The following is a 6123-nucleotide window of genomic DNA, read 5'->3' as shown; positions in this document are numbered from 1 at the left end:
GCCTTTTGAGGTTATGTTTGACAGTTGGTGAATGATGCGAAAGCTTGTTTTTCTGGGAATCGACCACTTGGATTGGCGACGATTTTGCGCGTGAATCATTTTGAGAGTGTTTTCCCCCTCGTAAATCGAAAATTAACCGAACCAGACTGTCTGGCGGTTTGGATGTTGGGGTGGTTGCCCAAATATGACTAATTGAGCCGGTTGATTAGTCATTCGTTGCAAGTCATTTTGTTTGCTTTTTCTAAAAAAAAAATATTAATGCATCGGCCGGGAATCGAACCCGGGCCGCCCGCGTGGCAGGCGAGCATTCTACCACTGAACCACCGATGCTTCGTGCTTGTAAAAGATTACAAACAGTATTTCTACTTTGCCAAATTAGTAGTTCAATTTATGTCCAAAAGGTATCGGGATCGCATGAATTATTAGTTGGTGAAAGATTTTACGATTTAGAAGAATTCAAATTAGAAATCGTTGAAATGAAATTTTCTGAAAATAAAAACAAACAGAATGCTTCTACAATTCGACAACCAAAAATCTACAGCATTCAACACTTTCAACTCGATGAAAAATAAACAATTTAAACAAAAAACCAACACCTCCCCGACGGGGAATTGAACCCCGGTCTCCCGCGTGACAGGCGGGGATACTGACCACTATACTATCGAGGACTTGTATTTTCCTTCAGACCAACTCACCGAACTGCTTCTACGCGGAGCGAAACCTCTAATCTAGTAGGCCGAGCGAGGCCTTAACTGAGATAGCATTTTGTTATTGTTGTTGTTGTTGTTGTTTTTGTTTTGTTTCCCTCCTCGCACCCAAAGTGCAATAAATTTTTTCGACAAACTCGCTTCGCGTCGTCTTCTTTCGGGTTTCGGTTTTTGTTCTGCCCGTTTGGGTGTGTGTTTTTTGTTCTACTTGTATTCTACCAGCGAAGTAGGCCTTTGCTCAGAATGCTCGAGCTGATTTGTTGGGAGCTATTTTTGGTGAAGAAGAATGAGCAACAACAGAGCTGTAAATTTCAATTTAAAATTGGTTCTTTTTCAGGACGTTGAAAAACAATTATTGAACACTTAAAGAATTGTTTATTTTCTTAAAAATTTTAATTACAAAATTATGAAGATTGTTAGTTTTTTTTAATTATTAAAATTATTAAAATCATTAAAATTATTAAAGTTATTAAAATCATTAAAATTATTAAAATTATTAAAATTATTAAAATTATTAAAATTATTAAAATTATTAAAATTATTAAAATTACTAAAATTATTAAAATTATAAAAATTATTAAAATTATTAAAATTAAAAAAAGATTAAAATTATTGAAATTATAAAAATTATTAAAATTATAAAAATTATTGAAATTATAAAAATTATTAATATTATTAAAAAATTAAAATTTTTAAAATTATTAATATTGTTAAAATTATAAAAATTTTAAAGATTTTTATAATTATTAAAATTATTAAAATTACTAAATATATTAAAATTATCAAAATTTTTAAAATAATTAAAATTATTAAAATTGTTAAAATTATTAAAATTATTAAAATTATTGAAATTATTAAAATTATTAATTTTTTTTTATTTTATTTCTTTGTAATTTTTTGAATAATTAAAATTATTAAAATTATAAAAATTATTTAAAATTATTGAAATTATTGAAATTATTGAAATTATAAAAATTATTAAAATTATTAAAATTATTAAAATTATTAAAATTATTGAAATTATTAAAATTATTAAAATTATTAAAATTATTAAAATTATTAAAATTATTAAAATTATTAAAATTATTAAAATTATTAAAATTATTAAAATTATTAAAATTATTAAAATTATTAAAATTATTAAAATTATTAAAATTATTAAAATTATTAAAATTATTAAAATTATTAAAATTATTAAAATTATTAAAATTATTAAAATTATTAAAATTATTAAAATTATTAAAATTATTAAAATTATTAAAATTATTAAAATTATTAAAATTATTAAAATTATTAAAATTATTAAAAATTTTAAAATTATTAAAATTATTAAAATTATTAAAATTATTAAAATTATTAAAATTATTAAAATTATTAAAATTATTAAAATTATTAAAATTATTAAAATTATTAAAATTATTAAAATTATTAAAATTATTAAAATTATTAAAATTATTAAAATTATTAAAATTATTAAAATTATTAAAATTATTAAAATTATTAAAATTATTAAAATTATTAAAATTATTAAAATTATTAAAATTATTAAAATTATTAAAATTATTAAAATTATTAAAATTATTAAAATTATTAAAATTATTAAAATTATTAAAATTATTAAAATGATTAAAATTATTAAAATTATTTAAATTATTTAAAATTATTGAAATTATAAAATTATTGAAATTATAAAATTTTTTAAATTATTAAAATTATTAAAATTATTAAAATTATTAAAATTATTAAAATTATTAAAATTATTAAAATTATTAAAATTATTAAAATTATTAAAATTATTAAAATTATTAAAATTATTAAAATTATTAAAATTATTAAAATTATTAAAATTATTAAAATTATTAAAATTATTAAAATTATTAAAATTATTAAAATTATTATTGCGCAATTCTCACTAACCTGGACTTCACACTAAATTATTGCTATCGATCGCACTATTGCGACTTGTCAAACTTGCCTGGAAAAATTAAAATTTTCGCAAAATAGGTCAAAGCGAGCCACGGTTGCCGATCGTTTTTCAACTGTCAATCGCAATTTAAAAGTGCAAAATGTCCAGTTTGGTGGAAACTGCGATTGGAAATGTAAATAAACAAAAACTGGTTGCCTAGTTTTTTGAAATGTTGTTATCAAAAGTGCGAGAAATAAGTGCGGGCAAAATCCAAGTTACAATGAAAGAATCAATAAAATGATTAAATTTATTAAAATTATTAAAATTATTAAAATTATTAAAATTATTAAAATTATTAAAATTATTAAAATTATTAAAATTATTGAAATTATTAAAATTATTAAAATTATTAAAAGTACTAAAATTATTAAAATTATTAAAATTATTAAAATAATTAAAATTATTAAAATTATTAAAATTATTAAAATTATTAAAATTATTAAAATTATTAAAATTATTAAAATTATTAAAATTATTAAAATTATTAAAATTATTAAAATTATTAAAATTATTAAAATTATTAAAATTATTAAAATTATTAAAATTATTAAAATTATTAAAATTATTAAAATTATTAAAATTATTAAAATTATTAAAATTATTAAAATTATTAAAATTATTAAAATTATTAAAATTATTAAAATTATTAAAATTATTAAAATTATTAAAATTATTAAAATTATTAAAATTATTAAAATTATTAAAATTATTAAAATATTAAAATTATTAAAATTATTAAAACTTTTAAAATTATTGAAATTATTGAAATTATTAAAATTATTAAAATTATTAAAATTATTGAAATTATAAAAATTATTAATTAATTTAATTTTTTTGTAATTTTTTCAATAATTAAAATTATTAAAATTATTCAAATTATTAAAATTATTAAAATTATTAAAATTATTAAAAGTACTAAAATTATTAAAATTATTAAAATAATTAAAATTATTAAAATTATTAAAATTATTAAAATTATTAAAATTATTAAAATTATTAAAATTATTAAAATTATTAAAATTATTAAAATTATTAAAATTATTAAAATTATTAAAATTATTAAAATTATTAAAATTATTAAAATTATTAAAATTATTAAAATTATTAAAATTATTAAAATTATTAAAATTATTAAAATTATTAAAATTATTAAAATTATTGAAATTATTAAAATTATTAAAATTATTAAAATTATTAAAATTATTAAAATTATTAAAATTATTAAAATTATTAAAATTATTAAAATTATTAAAATTATTAAAATTATTAAAATTATTAAAATTATTAAAATTATTAAAATTATTAAAATTATTAAAATTATTAAAATTATTAAAATTATTAAAATTATTAAAATTATTAAAATTATTAAAATTATTAAAATTATTAAAATTATAAAAATTATTAAAATTATTAAAATTATTAAAAATTTTAAAATTATTAAAATTATTAAAATTATTAAAATTATTAAAATTATAAAAATTATTAAAATTATTAAAATTATTAAAATTATTAAAATTATTAAAATTATTAAAATTATTAAAATTATTAAAATTATTAAAATTATTAAAATTATTAAAATTATTCAAATTATTCAAATTATTAAAATTATTAAAATTATTAAAATTATTAAAATTATTAAAATTATTAAAATTATTAAAATTATTAAAATTATTAAAATTATTAAAATTATTAAAATTATTAAAATTATTAAAATTATTAAAATTATTAAAATTATTAAAATTATTAAAATGATTAAAATTATTAAAATTATTTAAATTATTTAAAATTATTGAAATTATAAAATTTTTTAAATTATTAAAATTATTAAAATTATTAAAATTATTAAAATTATTAAAATTATTAAAATTATTAAAATTATTAAAATTATTAAAATTATTAAAATTATTAAAATTATTAAAATTATTAAAATTATTAAAATTATTAAAATTATTAAAATTATTTAAATTATTAAAATTATTAAAATTATTAAAATTATTAAAATTATTATTGCGCAATTCTCACTAACCTGGACTTCACACTAAATTATTGCTATCGATCGCACTATTGCGACTTGTCAAACTTGCCTGGAAAAATTAAAATTTTCGCAAAATAGGTCAAAGCGAGCCACGGTTGCCGATCGTTTTTCAACTGTCAATCGCAATTTAAAAGTGCAAAATGTCCAGTTTGGTGGAAACTGCGAAATGTAAATAAACAAAAACTGGTTGCCTAGTTTTTTGAAATGTTGTTATCAAAAGTGCGAGAAATAAGTGCGGGCAAAATCCAAGTTACAATGAAAGAATCAATAAAATGATTAAAATTATTAAAATTATTAAAATTATTAAAATTATTAAAATTATTAAAATTATTAAAATTATTAAAATTATTGAAATTATTAAAATTATTAAAATTATTAAAAGTACTAAAATTATTAAAATTATTAAAATTATTAAAATAATTAAAATTATTAAAATTATTAAAATTATTAAAATTATTAAAATTATTAAAATTATTGAAATTATTAAAATTATTAAAATTATTAAAATTACTAAAATTATTAAAATTATTAAAATTATTAAAATAATTAAAATTATTAAAATTATTAAAATTATTAAAATTATTAAAATTATTAAAATTATTAAAATATTAAAATTATTAAAATTATTAAAACTATTAAAATTATTGAAATTATTGAAATTATTAAAATTATTAAAATTTTAAAAATTATTGAAATTATAAAAATTATTAATTAATTTAATTTTTTTGTAATTTTTTCAATAATTAAAATTATTAAAATTATTCAAATTATTAAAATTATTAAAATTATTAAAATTATTAAAATTATTAAAATTATTAAAATTGTTAAAATTATTAAAATTATTAAAATTATTAAAATTATTGAAATTATTAAAAGTATGAAAATTATTAAAATTATTAAAATTATTAAAATTATTAAAATTATTTAAATTATTTAAATTATTAAAATTATTAAAATTATTTAAATTATTTAAATTATTTAAATTATTTAAATTATTTAAATTATTTAAATTATTTAAATTATTTAAATTATTTAAATTATTTAAATTATTTAAATTATTTAAATTATTTAAATTATTTAAATTATTTAAATTATTTAAATTATTTAAATTATTTAAATTATTTAAATTATTTAAATTATTTAAATTATTTAAATTATTTAAATTATTTAAATTATTTAAATTATTTAAATTATTTAAATTATTTAAATTATTTCAATTATTTCAATTATTTCAATTATTTCAATTAATTCAATTATTTCAATTATTTAAATTATTAAAATGATTTATTTTTTTCAAATTATAAAAAAAAATTATAATTTGAATTTTTAAAATTATTTAAATTAAAATCATGAAAATAAAATATAAAGTTAATTTATAATAAAATTTATTGAAATTATTCAAATGTACTATATTG

The 6123-nt window shown here is 12.2% G+C and overlaps 2 non-coding genes across 2 annotated transcripts; both read right to left on the bottom strand.

Moving 5' to 3' along the window:
* Positions 1-259: 259 nt before the first annotated feature.
* Trnag-gcc lies at positions 260-330 on the bottom strand. The gene has a single exon. It is a non-coding gene; the product is annotated as a tRNA-Gly (tRNA).
* A 266-nt stretch (positions 331-596) lies between these two features.
* On the bottom strand, positions 597-668 carry Trnad-guc. Its single transcript has one exon. It is a non-coding gene; the product is annotated as a tRNA-Asp (tRNA).
* Positions 669-6123: the final 5455 nt, after the last annotated feature.

This window comes from Culex quinquefasciatus, chromosome 1 (genome assembly GCF_015732765.1).
Source record: "Culex quinquefasciatus strain JHB chromosome 1, VPISU_Cqui_1.0_pri_paternal, whole genome shotgun sequence".
Taxonomy (NCBI): domain Eukaryota; kingdom Metazoa; phylum Arthropoda; class Insecta; order Diptera; family Culicidae; genus Culex; species Culex quinquefasciatus.
Note: the sequence above shows the minus strand (reverse complement) of the source record. Positions and strands in the feature narration are given on the sequence as shown.